Source organism: Onthophagus taurus, chromosome 1 (genome assembly GCF_036711975.1).
Source record: "Onthophagus taurus isolate NC chromosome 1, IU_Otau_3.0, whole genome shotgun sequence".
Lineage (NCBI taxonomy): Eukaryota > Metazoa > Arthropoda > Insecta > Coleoptera > Scarabaeidae > Onthophagus > Onthophagus taurus.
In genome coordinates, this window is record NC_091966.1 from 26,073,369 (window position 1) to 26,095,672 (window position 22,304).

General features: G+C 32.0%; 5 non-coding genes across 5 annotated transcripts; 2 read left to right on the forward strand and 3 right to left on the reverse strand.

Annotated features, from left to right (window-relative positions):
- The first annotated feature begins 815 nt into the window (after positions 1 to 815).
- On the forward strand, positions 816 to 938 carry LOC111425925 (U5 spliceosomal RNA). Its single transcript, XR_002707751.2, has one exon. It is a non-coding gene; the product is annotated as a U5 spliceosomal RNA (small nuclear RNA).
- Positions 939 to 2,007: 1,069 nt separating this feature from the next.
- Positions 2,008 to 2,130, forward strand: LOC111425938 (U5 spliceosomal RNA). The gene has a single exon (XR_002707756.1). It is a non-coding gene; the product is annotated as a U5 spliceosomal RNA (small nuclear RNA).
- Positions 2,131 to 7,101: 4,971 nt separating this feature from the next.
- LOC111425933 (U5 spliceosomal RNA) lies at positions 7,102 to 7,224 on the reverse strand. The gene has a single exon (XR_002707755.1). It is a non-coding gene; the product is annotated as a U5 spliceosomal RNA (small nuclear RNA).
- A 3,011-nt stretch (positions 7,225 to 10,235) lies between these two features.
- LOC111425895 (U5 spliceosomal RNA) lies at positions 10,236 to 10,358 on the reverse strand. The gene has a single exon (XR_002707745.1). It is a non-coding gene; the product is annotated as a U5 spliceosomal RNA (small nuclear RNA).
- A 3,075-nt stretch (positions 10,359 to 13,433) lies between these two features.
- LOC111425910 (U5 spliceosomal RNA) lies at positions 13,434 to 13,557 on the reverse strand. Its single transcript, XR_002707747.2, has one exon. It is a non-coding gene; the product is annotated as a U5 spliceosomal RNA (small nuclear RNA).
- Between the last annotated feature and the right edge of the window lie 8,747 nt (positions 13,558 to 22,304).

Here is a 22,304-nt window from a genome sequence, read left to right on the forward strand (position 1 = left end):
CTTCCGTTGTACCCGTCTTTTCCGGATACCGGAAAGAGAATTGTACATATTCTGATTAATAGAAATTGCATATTCACATGTTGCTTCCTTCTTTGTCGTGCGTTATGAATCACATTTGTTCGACAAAATTGTTCGCATTCTTACATAAGGATTGAAAAGAGTATATTCTTTAAGTTATTAAATCCAGTTACTGCAAAAATATTATAATTGGAGCAATAATTCCGATAGGTAAATAAGTTAATATTGTATTACATTTTACTAAAAATAATATTTCAGAGATATTAATGATTATAAAATTAAAAAATATATATATCCTATACTTCAAAAATCCACTGATTGTGAGTAAATACGAACATTGAATGAATTTAAGGAATTAAGGTGAACTGAAACCGAAATTGTATAGAATTATCTTTAATAACAATGAATTCATTAAGTAATAGGTATGCATAATTAATAATATTGCTTTGAAGTATTATAGGGCAATAACCCTTCACTTACGTTTAAGAACAACAACTATAAGCACAAATATTACATTTCAATGACTGACTGCAAACTTATAAAATAAGTCATAATAAAACATTAAACAAAATAGAATAGCGTTTCATAACCGCTATTATGTATTAGTATGTTGTAAGTATACGCTAGTCTGCTAGTATATAATTAACATTTACCCAACGTACTTTGCAAAAGACACATATTTAGACGTTACAACCGGTAGAACATTCTATGCTTATCTGAAACAGATGGCGCTTGGTACTTCTTGTAATCGTTATATTGAAATAGGAATCTAGATGGTAGTCCCAAAATTGTAAAAGGTACTCTGGTTTCACCTCAATGCGAATAAATCTTTCGCCTTTTACTAAAGATTTCCGTGGGGTGGAACAACTCAAATGAGTCTATGACCAATTTTTGAGAGTCCCAGCTGTATTTTTACGGTAGGGGCGATTAAGTTTAATCTAAACATAAGTTTTTTTCAACCTTTGTAAAATAGACTAATAGCGAACGGGGTATCTACAGTTTGCATAAGAGAATATAGAACGCTGTTGGTCCGTTGCAGTGGGCATAGTAGTGTTCGGAACGTTTTCTTACGTGCTTGACACGTTCCTATTACGGTACCTTAAGATGTAAGATTATCTAGACCTAATTGATAAATTTTATCACACAGTATAATTTTCTTTTAAAACCTTCGTATTGTACTCCCTTCTCTATTTATTTTTAATTTCACCATGATAGTTTTTAATGAATATGAATCATTACCTACCCCTGAAAATATAGCATGAGACTACGTTTTATACGTGAATTAGGTTGCTTTTATAAGTATTATTTTAGAAAAATTAGGGCAAGCACAAGTAACTGAACTTAATAAAGAAATTGTGTTTTGTTGCATAAAAATTCTTTTAAAATATCACAGACATAAGTTGTCACATTGACAACTAGAAAAATTAATGACCCAATGTCACCAACTTGAGCTGGTTCCATAAAATGTTACTAAAATCTTATTACCTGTTTCCTTCTGTGGAAATGTCAAAATTATAGAACTAGTTGAAAATGGATTCAAACAACAAAGGCATAATGAGGTTTCATTGCATGTTTCAATGCACTCATTTATTAAAAAACTCGTGGCTTTGCCACTCGTTTTTAAACTTGAATTCGTACATTTCAAGGGTGTCTTACGAAACTAGTTTTTTAATCTACTACTTCTTTACCTGGAAAATTGGATCAACAAATAAAATATATGAAATATACCACTAAAAACAATTTATCTCCGTGTAAAAATAACAACTATAAACACAAATATTATCTTTGATACTATATCTAACTATGAAGTGATAAAATAAATGATAATAAAATGTTGAACAGGATATAACAGCGTTTTAATACTCAGATAACGTCAAACGATAGCATGATGTATATATGTAAGAAACTCTGTAACAGATGGCGCTTAGTGCTTCCTGGTGTCGTTGTATTGAAATAACAGTGTAGGCAGTAATCTCAAAACTCCAAATGGTACTCTGGTTTCACCTCAGTGCGAATAAATCTTTCGCCTTTTACTAAAGATTTCCGTGGGGTGGAACAACACAAATGAGTCTATGACCAATTTTTGAGTGTCCCAGCTGTATTTTTATAGCAGGGACGATTAAACTAAACCAAGCATAATCTTCCCAACAGTAATTAATTTATAAGCAATGTACATAATTTTCTTATTTCGCAAGTGTTACACCAAATGTTTAGTTTGTTGGTACAAATAATCAGAAACAACATAAGTGACTTGTACCACAAGGGATTCCTGTGTCAATCAGACAAGTTGAATGAGCCAGAGCCACCACATGTTGAAAATCATCCCTAATGCAAGAACATAGATTAGCAGGTATTTAAATTGTACCTTGTTCAAATGATAATTAGTCTGATATCGGTTCAACCACGGTATAAGAATATAAGGTATAACCGAAAGGATTAAATTTTTTAACCGTTATGCATAGCTTCGCTGTCAAACGTCATAGTGGCGTCTTACTGACTGTTACTTTTTGTCGTCGTTTCATTCGTCCAGATTCTTTACATATACATATATACTTCCAGTCATAGACATAAAGTATGTCTATGTCGATGCTTCCAGTGCATTTATTAAGACTTAAATAAAGATTTCTTTGTTATTGTCTGTTCATCGAACAGATGCAATGAACGTGAGCGAAGCCACACCTATTTCCCCTATTATTACACAATAGCCAGTTTCACATACAATACATACATACAAAGATAGAAAATAAACGTAAACAACAAGGCAAAGAATAAAAAAGAGAGCTGTTGTTGGTTGACCTTTGTAAACCGCGCTTTCCAATAGAACAATTCTATTCAAATTTTGCGCGTATTTGTGGGAGAAGCTGTAATTTCAAATTGCTGCATCTGTTGGATGAACAAACTATAGTTACTGTAATTTAATTAAAAATTTAATTTATTTTAATTGAATTAAAAAATTAATACAAATTCAACAGTTTCTGGCTTCTATAGGAACAAACCTGTTGTATTATTTTGAGTTCACTGTTATAAATAATTTGTTTTCATTCGACAAATGTTGATTTCGAACGTTACGGATGATATAGATCTGTTCGGAATCACAGTTTTGGTAATCCATAACGAAATTTGTATACATTCATAATACCACAGAAGTTTTTCTAATTTTTGTAACAACCTTCCGGATGTTTTAGAAGAACAGCTGTATTGAATTCAAAGTTATACATCTGTTAATTTACTAACTATACTATTAGATTTCTTCATAGAAAAGTATCTAACTGATTAGACGTTATGTTCCCCGTCATAATTTCGCCACTGTTAAATCAAATCGTATACTTTATACAATTTACAATTCTTTATAACTTGATTTTAAAATAAATACACTTCACTCCCTTCAATATTAAATCGCTTGACGAAGAAATAATACAAACAATCATAAATAATCGATTTAATAATGAATATGTGTATTTTACGATTGGTTATACAATTTCTACGAAACTTATACCGTTATAACAAATCGAAGTGACTGTCGTATAATATATCTATGTACTGTATTTCATAATAGTGCTAATAATGTAAATGATTTATAATGTATGATTTTTTGTATGGAAAACTAGAAAACGGTTCTTGGAAATAGTTATGAATATTAAAGCCTTCAACTGTAACTAGTAAAAAAATTAGCAAGAAAACAAATCAACAATATAAAATGTCTTTTCCAATTTAGGCAACAGTATAAATTTTGTGAACCAAAATTTAGTAGCCTTTATTAACGCAATATTTCTATCTGTTATCGGCGCTAAAATGTAATACTAGTGTGGAATATGAAACAACTTTATTTTTGAAGTAATTTATTTAACAACTCATTCTTTATGTTAATTAACTTACTCTCCCCATTTTTTCATTCACATATATGACGATGCGAAAACAATATGTATTGTATACATATATGTACTTGAAAATTCAGTCATTTTTACCGATAAGATTCTTTAAGATGAGATCATTACAGATAAAATTATTATTACACTTTATTATTATTATATTGCATATAATAAAAACATTAACTAATTATTTTTTATGCTTAATTATAATCTGGTTACAAAATGTAAGCAAGATGTACTGAATAAATGTATAAAAAAATTGAAATTTCAATGTACATTTTGTAGAACGAAAGCGAGATTTTATGTTACCTGAAAATCCAATAAATCCATGACAGGTATAATTTTTTCTCCGGGCAAATTGATTGTATTTAATAAGTCCCAAGTTGTTGAAAGACAAGCTCTTAACAATTTTACCTGCAAACGGCTCCCCTTTTATGATTTTAATATTCTTCGTTGTTGTTTTATTTAATTGTAGACATATTCGACGGCTAGAAAGTAAATAATATTGACTCATCACTGGAATATACAGAGTGAACGAAATTTCAATGTACATTTTGTAGAACGGAAGCGAGATTTTATGTTACCTGGAAATCCAATAAATCCATGACAGGTATAATTTTTTCTCCGGGCAAATTGATTGTATTTAATAAGCCCCAAGTTGTTGAAGACATATTCGACGGCTGGAAAGTAAATAATATTGACTTATCACTGGAATATACAGAGTGAGCGAAAGCGTCTGGAAACGCAGAATGAGTATAATAGACAAAGTTGTATATAATTTGAAATATCACTATTTTGGGATACAAAGATTTCAGACTAGATATTCGCAATGTTACCAATTTGCCGTTTTTCTGATATTATGAGTCACTTTAGTTTTTAAAATGCATTACCGTGTATATTATTTCTTCATTGGAATACGACTTCAACCACATGCAATACTTGACATTTGATATATTCAGAAAACTCTTAAAACATAAATTCTCAGCACAAACTATACAGTGTGTTTGTAATCAATTAAAAACACAAATTGATAACTATGTAACAAATACACGCTTACGTAGATCAGATCAGTTGAACAACATCCAAACTGATTGAGTAAATTATTACGTACTTTATGTTATTGTCATTTTAAATAATACTAAATGAGTGATTATTACTATAACAATGAAAAAATGGATATGCTAAGAGTGTGCATAAGATGTAATGACAATAGTGCATAATTAGTCAATATGTTTTAATTAAAGCTATACTGAGGGGATGAAAATATTTTATTTTATTGTTCTAAACCGGGTTTCGGGCCATGCCCATATTCAGTAGAAACCGTCAAAAAATTCTTTACAAAAGTTAAACATACATTTATAACGAAACTGTAATGAACTAGAGTCACACTTAAAATAAGTGAACTGAATGGTTACAGATTAAAAGCGCGCTTTATACTAGTATAGTAAATACTAGTATATATATCCACTTCTTGCTATAGCTAGTATATAGTATATAGCGCAGTATAGCATTAATTAAAACATATTGACTAATTACATCGAGATGAAAATGGATACAAGAGATTTTAATAATAGTATATAACTTTGTACTGTGTATCCAGAAGTGGCTGAGAGAAATAGATTGTACGAATCGTATTATAGAAAAAATATCATACATGCAGCAATTCATTGTATACATGCAGCAATTCATTGTATTATATTCATTATATTTATTGTCTGAATACAATCTTGTCTCGCTGTCACTATTTGTAGTAAACGTATTATACCTTATAGTATATTTTTAGTGCATAGTACAATCCATTTCTCTCAGTGTGGATGAATCTAATTTCAAGGAGGAAAACGATCACTTCTGCGATACAGAGAATTTCGAGAAAGCAGATTAAAACACTAGTAGGGCCTTCTTTTTTTCAATGATCGCTTATACGATATGCTAATTTTTTTCTGACAGCATTCGAAGATTATTTAGATGATGTACCCATTTTAATATGCTGCAATGTGGTTCCAATAGGATGGAGCACTTTTGCACAATGTACGAAACGTAAAGAACATTTTAAATGAAAAGCTTGCTGTAAAGTGGTTTGGGAGTGGCGGTCCCATTAACTGGTTAGCAAGATCGCCAGATCTATCCATTTCAAATATTATCGTGTCAGGTTTTCTCAAACAACAAGTTTGGTAACAAAGTTGGGCACGTTTTATTTAAAATTTTGAAAGTATTCTGTATGTATGTATATTTTTATGCACAATTATTTTTTAGGATATTAAGTACAAATAATGGAATATTAAGTGTGGTGCAACTTTCCTTCTGTAACATTTTGTCATTAAGATATCTTCTGTGACAGCTAAAAACAGACACACTGTGTATGATAAGTTTTGACTTGTTAATGTTGAAATTTACATTAAATTTTTTTGAAATAATTTAATATATAGGTCAATTCAATTATAACCCATTAATTTCAACAACTAAATTGCTAACATACATAATGCCTATACTTAATTAATAAAAAATAAGTAAGAGATCGATGATACAATGCGTGTAGGACATGCTTTTATGATTTTCTGGAAATGAATCGTGATTCAATGATAATTCTTCGAAAAATCTAAGATATGTTTTGTATTCCATTTAACAACATAAAGCTGACTCATTTTCCAGAAAATCTAAAAGTGGTAAACAATTTTTATGCTAAAATATTTAAGCTAATAAAACATAAAAATCGACATGTTTTAGCTATGATGATATATCCAATCATTTACGAATTGGATAGACGGTTACATTTGTAGCACATGGTGTATTAGTTAAGAATAACAACAATATGGTGTTGTTTTCAAAAAGTGTTCTATGACTTAACATATTCATTTGTTCGAGATCCCGTACAACTCAAGGTATAGTATAGCTATCCCTATATTTCTAAAAAGTACATTATTTTATTTCTCACCTGCTGCATATAACTTGCATGTAAATGTTATCCATTGATAGAATGCCCATACAAAAATTTGAGAACTGATTGGTTTTGAATACAAAACAAGTTTCGTGGTGGGTTGGCAAATAATGGTGATTCGGAATTGATTTAGGACAATTCACAAAGCTCGAAATAAAGGTCTGATGATTCAAAATACAAAAAAAAACTCAAGAAAGTAAAGCACTATTGGCGCTAGGTGAATTAAACGCGTATTTGAAAAACTTTGATAACTCATGTTTAGTTTACTTTAATAGTCCCTGCTATAAAAATACAGCTGGGACACTCAAAAATTGGTCATAGACTCATTTGAGTTGTTCCATCCCACGGAAATCTTTAGTAAAAGGCGAAAGATTTATTCGCATTGAGATGAAACCAGAGTACTGTTTAGACTTTTGAGATTACTGCCTAAACTGCTATTTCAATATAACGACAACAGGAAGTACTAAGCGCCATCTGTTACAGAGTTACTTACATACTAACTAAACTACTTACTAAAACGCTGTTACATCCTGTTCAACATTTTATTATCGTATATGTTATCACTTCATACTTAGATATAGTATAACAGATAATATTTGTGTTTATAGTTGTTATTTTTACAGGCAGATAATAGTTGTTTATATTACAAGTGAGCTAGAAACATAATTACTGTACGAGTGTGGAGAGGTCGTGTAATCACACGAGTACTGGTTTTAGAGGAAAATGATACTGTGCGATAAAATTTATCAATTAGGTCTAGATAATCTTACATCTTAATTTAAAAGTTTTATTATAATCAACACAAGCCAAATACTTAAAAAAAAATCGAAAATTAAAATTAGCGTGAGAGCATATCAATGTGCGAAATGTGGACTATAGACAGGTCAGTAGCCTAGATAAAAAAGAAACCAAAGAAGAACGTGGAGAAATAAAATGTAAAGATATAATCTAGAAAGATCAATCGTTATTACACTCGCTCCAACGTTGGACCGAACGTTTGAGACAAGTAAGTTTGGCAGTTGGTGTGACGAATGTTTCTGCTATACGGTGAATCGAATCTTCGATCAAATACATGATGAAAACAGTTTGGTACAAACGTTGGTATAAATGTACATGTATAAAAGAGTTTGAAATTCATTGAGTTTTTGAATCTGAATGCACTCCTAAAGTTGGATTGGATTTTTTGATGTTTTACTGTAATATGAAATGGAAAATTTCTATAACAAAACTATTATTTTAGGTACAATGCTTCAAATATGATATTAGATTTACAAAAAGAACGCTGAAGACTTTCAATATTTTTTGATGAAAATTGGATCCAAAATACAAAAGCAAGACACCAATATAAGAGCAGCTATTCCTGTGAAAGACCGTTTAGCAGTTACTCTTCAATTTTTGGCTAGTGGTGATAGTTTTACTAGTCTTGATTCATAGTATGATATCAGTTCATAAGCCGCAACGTTCCCATAGTTTGTCAGGCTTTTGTAGAAGTTCCAAAGGAAGAACTTTCTATTAATTTTCTTTATTGATTTTCATTTTTATTATTTTATTTAACTTAAACGTGACTTATTTGTTGTTAAAAAACCCATCCGGATTACTATAATAAGTTAATACTGTTGCATCACTTGATTGAGTATTTACATAATTTCCTTGAGAGTTGCTGCTACTATCAGGCGCTGGGGAAGCTGCATGGGCAATGCCAGGGGAATTTACAGTTTACATAGATTGGGCTATGAGAAGAAATAGTTCTGGGGGGAGCAGGAGATATAGACTAGTCAACGAAACAATAAAGTTTACTGATCTCTGCCTCAAAAACGATGTTGTCTATTTTGTTTTGCAATATGACTGGCGTTCTTCGGGTTCTTCATTATTAGTTTATTCGAGCAACTGCCCATATAACGTAGGTCCATCTAGCGATGTTTGAGATTGCCGTTTGGAAGTTAGACTTGCCAAGGAATTACTTGCTTGCTTTAAATGTTCCTTTACGTTTAATTCTTGTTTGTGGTACAATTTGTGCTCTTAAATATTATGAATTATTCACTCAAAACGCACAGAAATGTCATTGTGCCAATTTTTTAGAATACTGAATATTGTTTTCATAAACAGCTATGTCATTTATACTCACAACATGCTTGAAATAAAACAAACACCGCTCAGTCGCTCTTGTTTTATGAAAAAATTGTTACATATAGACTTGAAATACCAACATTTTCTGATTATTAACTATTGATGATGACAATACTATATGTACAACTAAAGAATCCTAAAAAAAGAAAGATTTTCGCCGTTTCGAAGTGACGAAATCATCCTGTGCAAAATGTCATAAAAATCTCAGATGGTGAGTACATAATAAAGCTTTGTTCCTCTTGCATATAATGTAACTAGGTTTTCATGAAAATGTGTTTACTTTTAAGTTTATACATTACTCTGCAATATAAATATATATAAACGGTTATAGCTACCTTAAGTTGTTTTTTCTAATAGATACTTTAGTTATGTAAAACAATTCAAATTACTAAAGCCATGTATGTTGATTTTTTGAAGTAATATTATTAAATAATGATAAATTTTTGCTTTCATCATGTTAAATAAACTAACTAATTAAATACAATCGATTTTCAAAGTTGTTGGTGCATAGGTCATCTGTATGACCTCCTTGAATAACGCCGTCGTCTATTCGACGAAGCATAGCCTTTACGTATAAAAAATATGCATAACTTTCCAGGGTTAAATAAAAAATGACAATCTATAGGACCAAATCATAGAGCCTACTTTAATATACGAGTGTTGGCAGTTATTGAACAGAAACAACAAAAGTATAGAAACACAATGAAATGGACTTCATAGTAGACAGAACAAAATATCACGCCTGGAGCATTATCCCTAATGACGTGATTAAAAAGATACACAATCGAGGTTGCCAACAATAACGCTATGCAACCGAGGTGTACACTTTTTGTGCAACCGGATGTAAAATTGATTAAATAACGAACGATTTCTATCTTCGTTGGTACAATTAAAAATCAGTTGTTAAATATAAAAAATTAGTGACATTTATAAAAATAAAATAAATTGAGATTTTTTTTATATTATTTTTAACACTTTTAACAGACATTACTAATATTTATGATTTTTCAATAGAAAATTTTCGCATACTCATTGTTCGTCCGGTTGCACAAAAAAATGTTTGCAAATCTTATGATTTAACCTTAAGGTTAGGTACGCATTAGGCAGCCACCGGAAATCTATACATATAATGTAATCGTGGGTGCTTGTTGTTAAATTATAAAAGATAGCTTACATTTCTATCGCCAAAGACATATTCAGCCGCCTTGTCCTTAACTTAGGACAAGTTGTGTTGGGGGATTCAAGAAAAACTTGGTAAATTATGTTTGGCTTAATTTGGTTGTCCCTGCTATAAAAATATAGCTGGGACTCTCAAAAATTGGTCATAGACTCATTTGAGTTGTTCCATCCCACGGAAATCTTTAGTAAAAGGCGAAAGATTTATTCGCATTGAGATGAAACCAGAGTACCGTTAACAGTTTTGGGAACGCCATTAGGCCTACTATTGCAATACATCGATGATAAGACATACTAAGCGCCACCTATTTCCGAGTAGCTTGGTGTATTCTAGTTGTTATATCGTCTGTATGTCGGTCCGCCGCCAGGTATGTTGAGTAACTGTTAGGTATAAGATTGCTTAAAAAGTGTCAGTACCATGTTGTTAGTATATACAGTATGCTATGTGACCCATTCAAAAACCAGACACCCTCATAACATTTGTATTTATTCATACTTAGGTATATAAAAGATAATATTTGTGTTTATAATTGTTAAAACATTTACACCCTAAACAATGATATACTTGGCAAGTCTATCTTATCCGTTGAAGTTCAGGCAAGTTCATGCAAACGGAAGACGATATCTGCGGGGCTCATATCACTTGTTATATTCCACAAGATGAGTATCGTATACAGTGCCCAACAAAAGTATTCGTTTCAGTATTTCATATGGGATGTTGCTGACGGAAGATGAAAACAAACGGGAAGGTATTGATGGAAAGGAGTGGCATTACAAATTTACATTGTATACTTTTGAGGCATGTACAACAACACATCCGATACGGCCTTTTATTTATATGCATGAAACATATTAACAACTGTAACAACTTATTTGTAATAGATAGTGTCCCATACCATAATAAACAATTAAGAAAATAGCATTTATTTTCAAGACCTATAATTATATTATTTAACCTTTATTTCAAGTTTTTTTTAAAAGAACCTTTTATCTAATTCTACTACTTATTACACAAAATGATTACTACGGAAATGTAACATGAGCACATAAGCGCGTCGACAATTTCAGTACTTTGTGGAGTCGGAATTACAATTCTATAATAATGAAGTGTTTGCTCGTATTATCCGAAACTTGGGTTGCTGAATTTTTGCCATTCTGGACCTCCTGCTCTTTTCTATAACTCAGTGAAATAATAATAATTATAATGATTATAGTCATTTTACAATGAGCGACGTCATTGAACTCCCTAGGCTGAAGAGATGGTTGCTTCTGAATTCTCGTAGTCTCTAGTCTAGTATAGTGAAATTGGGAACTCTTTGAGGCTGGTTCGTTGATAGATGAAACTGTCGGAATGTGGCAGAAAAAGCATTGTTTTTGGATATTATAATTTGTAATCTCTAACACATACCCTTCTGCTGTCTCTATGTTGGCTGGTTGTCTTAATTTAACCTCTAGACCCATATTGAGATTGATTAAGTCCAATTTGAGTAAATACGTTTTTAACGCAATTTGATTATACAGTCCTTGTTTGAGATTGTGTATGGCAATGTCATTTTCTTCTAGATTTATTTCTAATACTGTGTTGACTTGTGTTGATCCATAAAAATCATCAAAAGATCATTTGAATCTCATGCGGTGCTACTAGGGCTGTTATACGGCAGATATACTTCGATCAAGAATTCGCCGACGTTTATGTCGTTTTTAGCGATACTCAATCTTCATTGAAGCCAGAGATTAAGTCTTGATCCACCTTAGATATTTTTCGAGCCACTGTAATTTCATTAATGGCTTCTATCAAATCGTTTAAGTTATCGATTAAGTTGTAAGCGATTAGAAGGGGTAAGGAAGGTATGTAGAAAATAAATATACTGACAATTGCATGATGATAAATACGACTGCTGACATTGATTCTTTTTATAGTCTTGGGAATCGATCGGCAATTTTAGAAGATGCAAATTCCTTGGCAGGGTCTACTGTTCTCGTGTCTGGTAGCAAAGAACTTGAGAGTTCATCACAAGTGTTACATAAGTCGGGCCGATTTTATGCACAATACAAGATTTAACCACTTGCGTTTACCGGATCCTACTGACTGCACCAATTTTATGATTTAACTTTTATTTAAAGTATTTAACATGAGCACATGAACGCGTCGACGATTTGAGTAAATAAACCTTGTATTGAAGAAGAAACATATTTGATTTCATTATTTTATTCCTTTCATTTTCATTTATAAAATATATTTAAATCCATCTAACGGGCAGGTACATAATGGACAAGGGTCCTTTACTCACCTTCCAAGGAACAATCCCGCACAAATTGCTAATAGGTAATAAAATACTTTAATTTCCTAGAAAAATGACTTCTTTACCTGTGTTTATCTTTAACGAAAATTCCCTTTACAGCATAATAAAAACATAATTTAAATAGACAATCTACAGAGCTTAAGTTTCTATAGAGTTAATATAATAAAGTTTATAATCTTCAAGCGGCTTAAGTTTATGTTATTGTGTTTTTCTGTGACGCTGTAATATTGCTTTGTATGTACTACATATTTGGCGGGCACTATACCTATGGTCGTCGACGTCATTTGATCGCCTATTTCACTTCAACGATTTACTGCCGCACTCCGTCTTCTGCACAACTGACAGGCGAAGATGGAGTTTCCAGGCTGTAAATAATGTCGCCTCTGGAACATATAGGGGGAACAACGGTTTGGAAAGGTATAATGAGTATAATAGGTAAAGTAAAGTTGTACAAAATTTGGAATATCACTATTTTGGAATACGAAAATTGCAGACTTGATATTCACAATGTTGCCAAATTTGCTGTATATCTGATACTATGATTCACTTTAGATTTCTATATGTAACACCTGTATATTATTTCAACATTGGAATGTATCCTTTAATACGAGTTTAACCATATGTAATACTTGGGATTTGATGTAGCCAGAAAGTCTTTAACAACCTTTACATACTACGTTATTAGCTCAGGTATCTGCTGCCATACAACTTATATATAAGTTTTACCCACTGATGGAGTACCATACAAGAATGCGAGAGAACCAGTCAATTTCGAATACAAATGAAGTTTCAATTAGGATTGTTAAAAAACTGTGATTCCGAACAGATCTAAACGTGTCTGAATCAACAACCACAATGTTCAAAATCAAGATCTGTTAGATCAAAATATTCAGTGACGTCGTAAAGTTGTAGCACAATAAATGTAACATTAGCAAATTAAGGCGTATTACCAAATGTTACACTATGGTTGAAAAAACTTGTGTTTAGATTAAATTTAATCGTCCCTACCGTAAAAATACAGCTGGGACTCTCAAAAATTGGTTCATAGACTCATTTGTGTTGTTCCACCCCACGGAAATCTTTAGTAAAAGGCGAAAGATTTATTCGCACTGAGATGAAACCAGAGTACCGTTTACAGTTTTGAAAGTACCACCTAGACTGCTATTTCAACATAACGACAACAAGAAGTATTAAGCGCCATCTATTCCAGAGTTGCTTATATATACACATCATGCTATCGTTTGACGTTATCTGAGCACTAAAACGCTGTTACATCCTGCTCAACATTTTGAACTTGCTCCAACTTCTTCTCTACTAATTACAAACTGATATCAAACATTATCATTTATCAGATAATTATCACTTGAGTGATAGAGATACAATTTAATTACCTGGCAATCTATGTTCTTGCATCGACATGGGCGGCTCAGTGCATAAGTCCATAAGTTCTACGATACAATCATCGATAATAAAATAATAACTCAAAAAAGGTCTGATTCACGCATGTATCTCGTGGTATAATCAAGATCAAATCACTTATGTTGTTTCTGATAATTTGTAGTAACAAACCGAACTTTCGGTTTAACACTCGCAAAATAAGCTTATTATATATGTTGCTTATAAATAACTGTTGTTGGAAGATTTTGTTTGGAATAGTTTAGTTATCACTGCTATAATAATACAGCTGAACAGTAGTAATGGAGAAGTGCGCACTCTGTATTAAAATAGGAGCAACACTACCAGCTCCAGAATCGTATGGGACACACGCGGGAAATTTGATTTCTATATACTCTACTTTCCCTTCTCTAGTTTCCTAAAGAGAATTGTTTGTTTCAAAATCCACCAAAAAGTGCCATTTTAAATTATTTAGCATTTTTTAGTTGGCTTTAGAAATAAGAATTCAATTTATTTCTAACAACATTTATTATGTATTGAGAAATAAGAAAACAAAACACGTGATGTAGGGAATTTTTAATTTATATTAAAAAACAAAATTTAAATACAAAAATAACATAATATATTATTTCTATAAAATATATGAATAAATAAACAATAAAAATAAATAATAAACTAACTTAATAACCTAACTAAATCTTTGATAATAATACAAAATAAAAAAATAATTAAAAAAGAAAAATACTTTACAATAAAAAATAGTACTTCTAATACTTTTATACAACAAAAATTTTAAAATCACTTTAAAGAAAATATAAAATAAACTTAACAACCATCTTTGGTAAAATAATACTACTTATAAAAATAAATCTTGCAATCTTCTTCCATGTTATTGCACCAATGCTCACATAAAAAAAAGAATCTGTTAATTATATTCTTAATGTTTCTTTTTTTAAATTTTCTCTTGTTGACTTCGTTATTATTCTTATCTTCTAAATATTTATATATATTTAAACGAATACGTCTATCCATAAGCAAACATTTAATATCATGAATTTGACAAAATTGATAAGAATTAAAGAAGTCCACTTTAGAATTTTTGAATGTGCTCTCAATTGGGCGTAAGTGACCATACATATCAGGAAATTGATACATTCTTTCTTAGACTCCATGAACCATCTTAATAAGCCCGTCACTTGCATAATATAAATGTCCCTCATTGTTATACTCCTTGAAAGAAGTAAACAAATGATTCTCGTTACATTCTGCAGAATATAAATTTTCTCGGCACGATTCACAATCCGGAATCGGGCCATTGCTTGATTATTTTGTATACTTGTGTTATATCTGTGAAATCATTTTATCACTAAAATGAAGATCCTCTGGAAAATGTAATAACAAATCTTGTAGGTTTCCCAAAGACTCACAATTGTCGTCTTGACAATGGGGCCGCTACCCTCAATCTAATAGAAAGACCGTCTTTCAAAAAATCGATAAATTATGTACAAATACACGTATAATTTTTGCAATAATTAATATTAACATCCCCTCTACAAAAGCTTTGGTGATGTATAAAACGTGGCATCGTTCGGATCTCTTCTTCTAGTGCATAAGATTGTCTTGGCATCCCGCGCATGCACCTTTATTGATTTTTATTTCAACCAACCGCGTTCGAAACGACGCTGACGTCTCCAAAGTTTTTTCAAATTTTCATTTTTTTTTTTGGAAACACTAAAGCTCAGTTTGAAAAATAAAAAATTATAGAAACCTTCAATTTTGCTAAACTATCAAATAAGCCAATAAAAAAATGTAACTTACTTAAGGGTACAGAAAAATTATTAACTACAAGAGTCTTCAAGGCAGCTACGAATTGATTACATATGGGGTTTGTGTTAAAAAAGCCATGTTGGCGTAATTGACAAAATAAATTTTCCAGTGGATCTTGATTTAATGATCTTAAAGAAAGAAACGCCTTGAACCCCTCTGACCATGAAAACCAATGCATGATTTGCCAATTTGTTATTGGTTCCGAGTGCACCCAAATCTTCGAATCCCGAAATTCTTTGTTCATGAGCCTCATAATAAAGCCCACTACTAAGTTGAATTTCGTCGAAAATGAGGATAAAATGCTTGTCAACATCATTCATCTTCCTAACCTGACGTTTAATATAATCCAAACATTTGGATTTAAACCGGTACGAAAAGATATGTTGGACAACAGGACTTCTAAAAGTCTTATTGATGGTCATTCAATATGAGCTTGCAGGTAGCGATATATTTATTTATTATGAAAAAGCTTATTTCATTTGTTAAGTATCTTTTACAAATATTATATTAGATTTAATTATTGGGAAATCAACCAAAACGGGGAAGGAATCAAAAAACCTCCTTTAATTGGATCAAGCTTTCGATAAATATATTCTTATCCTCATCAGGATACGCTACAAAGTGATAAAGGGAACGTTACACGTAATTCTAAAAACATTTCAAGACTTACATTTAGAGGTAAAACTGTAAAAACTGTTACATTAGTACATTGATGTTGAATAGAAAATCCCCAAAAAGACATCTATAGAGAGGAAAGTCCAAAAAACACTAACTAATTTAACGACGACGTGGTTAACCACCAACGCGTTCAACCGTCAATAAAAGGCGCGAAACCGATCAAACAAGGGACGGCAACTGTCTCTGGTGGAAAAACTTAAGGAATCAAAAGTCACCACTCACCAGGTTGACGTTAGACAGAGAGAGATGATGGCGCTGCTGTTGGAAAACATCCAAGACACAAGGAAGAAAGGAAAGGAACAAGTCAAGGACCAGAAACTTACAAATCGGACTCTACAAGTAGCACTAAGCCCTAATAATAAATTTAATTAAAAATTTATTAGAATAAAAGACCCCCAGGCCGAAATTAACATACGGCTGAAGGCCGATGTAAACGTTAAATGTTGATTCTAGGGAACACAACCAGGGAAAAGAGAAGTACTAAACAAAATTAAAAGGGCAAGACAAATGGTCGAAACATGCCCGGTGTAAATTTTTGATCAAAAAAGGCTGTAGGTCTGGGTAAACCAGTTAATTTTAAATTTTTTATAAAATACTATAATGCCCGAAGGCTATCAACACCCGAAAATTATGAAAACACTAAAAAATGGATGGGGCGGTCATATCAAAACCGTAAAGAACCTAAGGAGGAATCAGATCTAAAGGAATCTACGGAAGGCCTATTGGTCAGTTCAATCAGGTGGCAGTAGATCTCGCTAAGACCCTGGGAGTCAGTTCTAAAGTTGACCGTGTTGGACAAGGCTGACATGTGAAACATCTCCAGGAAGAGGCTTCTATTATAGAGTCAATATAAAGTCAAATTTATGGCTCGTAGAGACACGATGTTCAACAAGCACGGTATCACCAGATTTCAGAGCACCACAGTCTCTAGTGTCTTGTGACACCCTTGATTTAAGGTATTGCAACGTAGTGTCAACATAGCACATCTCACAGCCCTTGCAATCGATCTTGTGGACCAAGTTCGATTAGAGGAGAAGGGGAGTAGGGTCTTTTAACCTCGAAAGCAACCTTCTTAGAGGTTTGCAGGTGTATTTTGCAAACTTCAACGGATAATCACTGAAGATATTAACAAATTTGTCAGTGAGACCGGGGATGAAGCAAAATCGTAATCAGGAGGATGTATCATCGACCAGTCAAGTTGTGATGTGGCATTCAGACTAGGACTGTCATGGGTTGGCCTATCCAGAGAATGGAGAACTCTATTAATTAATGAACGAGGAAAACCGTTGTTACAGAATATATCCGACAGGATATTGAGGTTGCGATCTCTAAACACCTGCTCTGAAATGCGTAGAACCCTATTCTTCATACCTTTGATGGTGTTAATCCTTATCTGAATAGGATGGCAGCAGAATAAATTAATGAAGCAACCAGAATATGTGGGCTTTCTATACCAATCTAAAACAACGCGTTGAACACTCCTTCTAATGATACGTGAGTCCAAAAACTTGATGTGTGGGTTGATAGAGTTGAACTCCCTTTGCACAACCAATAATAATCTGTCGTACGGAACAGAGCAGATAATGTCATCGACATATTTATAAATGGAAGGTAGTTGGAATGGCAGCTTGGGAATGCATCCATCCAAAATCCAGTCCATGACAATGGTGGCCAGGATAGAACTGAGTGGACTACCCATGGGTGTGCCAAACTTTTGTTTGTAGAACTTAGAACAAAAGGAAAAAACCGAGGAATCGAATAAAAACTTGATGATCTTAAAGAATACATCACGAAAGATCTCCGTGTGAGGTTGTATTAAGTTCCACTCCGCCGATAACCTATCAATCACCAGTTGTAAGGGGATGTTGGTGAAAAGAGTCACATGTCTCATCTCGTCAGCAAAAGCAAAGGAGTCACTGATGTTGTAGGTGGTTCTATTAGAGAGGGCTGATCACAATATAGTAGCAAGGTAGCTAGACAACCGATAAGTAGGAGACCCGACAAAGGAAATGATCGGTCTCAATAAAATTTCGGAGCTATACCATTATAACACACCAAAGACCTATATGTTTGCTTGGAGATATATTCTTTATCAAGTATGTAGTTCCTTGCACAGCTTGTTCTGTTTCCTCTGGATGGAAGAGGTAGGGTCAGACTTGAGTACCTCATTATATTATATTTACATCTTGTGAAGTCATCGAAATCTACAGCCTCAGGCAATACTAATGTGGCAAAAATACATTTTATTTTTGTTTATTTTTATATTTTACCCATTTCTTTACAAAGTTTATTTTATTAAACAAATAATTAAATAAATTAAGTTATTATTGATAAATATTGTGATGATCGTTAATTATCTAACTTTTATTTTTAACAATGAATTATTTACAATAAAATATAATAAAAATATTTACAATTTACAATGAAATATCTCGGATTGAGCAGGTTCAACAAAATTTTTTTTCTTTCTTCTTAATTCACTATTATTTATTTTTCTTTCTGTTTTAATTTTATTTAATTTTTCATCAGATTAAAAAAAAATCCGTTTTATTATTTTTATATTTATTTATTAAGGCTAATTTAATTTTTTTTTGAATACGGTCTTAACATTACAATATATATGTATATAAATAAGAGTATATAATATAAATAATAGTATGAATAATAAATATATATATAATATGTACAGTGAAATTCCCCTAAAACTCGAATCATTAAGGGAGCAGAAGAAAACTTCGAGTTATGGAGAATTCGAGTCAGAGAAAAATTAGTAGAATTTCAGCACCAAAGAAAAATTAGAAATGTACTTTTCTAATACGTATATTTGAAACAGAAACCTTAATACTATTGTGAGTAGAAAATTAATCAAGTTTTTTAAAGTAATCCGTAATTTTCTTTTGGCTTAAAGTGCCAAACCGCCCTTTGTCGAAAAAATCTTCTATTAAATGTAAAGAATTATGAATATTATCTAGAACATTCTCTCTGTGATAATACAACGGTTTCAAGCTTTCTAAGAGAGGAATAAGCTTCATCAAATGTAGGCACAGCGATAAGTATTCCATTTTCAAGATTATCATCACCCTCATCTGATTCTTTGGTAAATTCGACTTATAGAAGTAAGAGTTGAAGAAATTCCATAGTAGTTCAGTTCGAGTTACAGAGAAACTCGAGTTAGTGAAATTCGACTTATTGTTAGAGAGATAAAAACACATTTGAAACCTAGTCAAACGCTTGAGCTTACGAAAATTATTCGACTTAGAGGATAATTCGAGATACAGAAGTTCGAGTTAGGGGAATTTCACTGTATATTTATAAATTGCAATATAAGAAAACATCATGCTAATTATTTACAACATATTATGTAATAAATGATTAGAGCATCTTAATTATACAACACAAAATAAGAAGCAATAGAAATTTTTTCAATTTACTTATTTTTAGCATGACAAAGTGAATCTGTTAACACAGGGGTATCATTTATCAAGAGGATATCCTGACCTTGGCATTGTAGATAAGAAAGCAAAACGAGATAATGCATGACGCCGACGTCTTGGAGATTTGCTAGAGATCCGGAGCTAACAGCTAGCATAGAACGCGACCCAGGCTCACTTTCGTCAAGTAATAAATAGCCGAGGCAAATGCGCCGCTGCGCCATCAATTTTCATTTCAATCTTTCAACGCCAGCGTTGCAAGCGTAGTAATCCACGCGCATTTATAAATAATAACCAACGATATATACTTTTCTTCTTCAGTTCTTGAAACCACACCGTGACCCCGAGATGACGAATATCACCAGACAGCATAAATAATAAAAATAAAGCTTGTGATATATTACCAGTGAAATAAGATTTTTTATTAGTCTATTATAAGAATTTTTGTTTATTGAGTTGAAAGGGGGTTTGATTGGATTGTAAAAGGTATAAATATTTGAGACATGGATAAAATTATACGGTATCAAACCGGGTTGTAGTTAATAAAATGGGGATTATGGGTTTCCACGTCACGCCGCCGCGGGCTGTCGCGTCATTTTGCACAAACGGAATGACGTATCCTCCCGTTAAGCCAGATTATTAATTATACTTGGTGCTCGCGCGTGCAATCCCTAACGTTGTAATGCGATTTGACGCCCGCCTTCGTTCAACTCGCCCAGGATTAAATGCGATTCCAAATCGGATTGCTCGTTTGCTATTGAAAACAGCGATTAAGTGACATGCACACGTGTGTGTGAATGCACACACAAAGAAGTCCTCGTATGCGGACCAAAAAATTATGTCATAAAATGAATGATTTGAATAATAAAGTTTTTATTAATAAAACGACAAAAACTTCTTCCTTATTAATATATATGGGACTAGTTTCGGGCTAAATGTCCATCTTCAGCCAAATCTATATGCACAACATAGAAAACATTATACAAAAACCTTATTATTAAAAACCCATTACTTCAAAAAGGAACTAATGGTAAGAGTGTCGCACCTTCAAAATTAATACTATGTCCTGTTTCCAGCCCATGGATAAAAAGATTAAAAAGTTTTGAGCTGTTTTTAGTTTTGTGCTCATGAATTGGGGTTTCAAGTTTTCGCCCTGTTTGACCAATGTAACATCCATCACAGTCGGAACATCCAGTTTGGTAAACTTCATTCTCCTTCAAAATGTCTTTTTTATTTTCTCCATGATAATTTGAAAAAATGTTAAGTAGGTTTGTTCTATTTGAGAAAGCGAGTGGGATGTTATACTTATCAAAAATATGCTTAGCATTATAAGAAATGTTGTTGTATGGAATGGGTTTGTAAATCTTTGTCTCTTTTTCTGGTTTTTTATATAAAGGATCTGCCTTTTTTAACATTCTATTAATCAACTTACCAATAATATAGAATGGAAATCAATTTAGACATGCTAGTGTTTTAATGTAATTAAACTCTTTTATCTTGTTCTCTTCGGATAAAGGATATGTTATTGCCCTATTTATTAAAAATCTAAAATTTGAAAGCTTTTGATTTATTGGAAGTGCAGAATCGTATGGTATGATTGTGGGTATCATTGTTGGCTTCCTATAAAGATCATATTCAAGGTTTCTTTCTTCATTGTATTTCAATTTTAAATCCAACAAGTTTAGAGATTTATCTTCTTCTATTTCCAATGAGAAGTGTAAATTTTGTTGAATGTTGATCAAATAGATCAAAAATTCATGAAGCAATTCTTTACATCCCTCCCACACGCAAAAAATTTCAATGTGATTTATAAAGATATCGGCTAGTATTCCAGACAATGGCATTCTCATTGGCAAGCCTTTTGTAATGATGTAACATTCTTCATTAAAGAAACAGTAATTTTGTTCTACTATGTGCTTTAATATATTAAGATGTTTTATTTTTGTATTATTATTATTACAAAATGTCCTAAACAATTTATCCATTTATTCAAGTGTTAACTCTAAGGGAACATTTGCATATAGATTAGTAACATCCAATGAAACCATAATTCTATTATTGAATTTTATGTCTTTAGTTTGTTCTATAAATTATTAGGAGATCTTTATTGAAAATCCAGGCACAAAGTTAATCATTTTAAACACATTGAGCATGAATTCAGTTAGTTTCGATGTGGGTGAGTTTGTGAATGAAGTATTGGTCTTATTGGCATAGCAGTCTTATGTATCTTTGGAAGAGAATAAACTTTTGGGATATTAGTGTTCATATGTATAAAAAAATGAGCTGTTGAAAAATCTATAATTTGAAATAATTAGTTTAATTAGTGCATTTAGTTTGCTGTTTACTCTTTGTTATATTTATTGCTTTCCTTAAGTGTTCTGTCTTGTCTTATGATTAAGTTTGCCAGAGTAACTATCAGATCATTACTGTCGAGATTTTGTGGCGGTGATGTTGGTATATACATTAAAGCTGATTGTATGTTTCATAGACTTGGTGTTCCCAGTTTTGAGCATTTGGAACAGTTGTGGATTTCAGTCATTTTAAA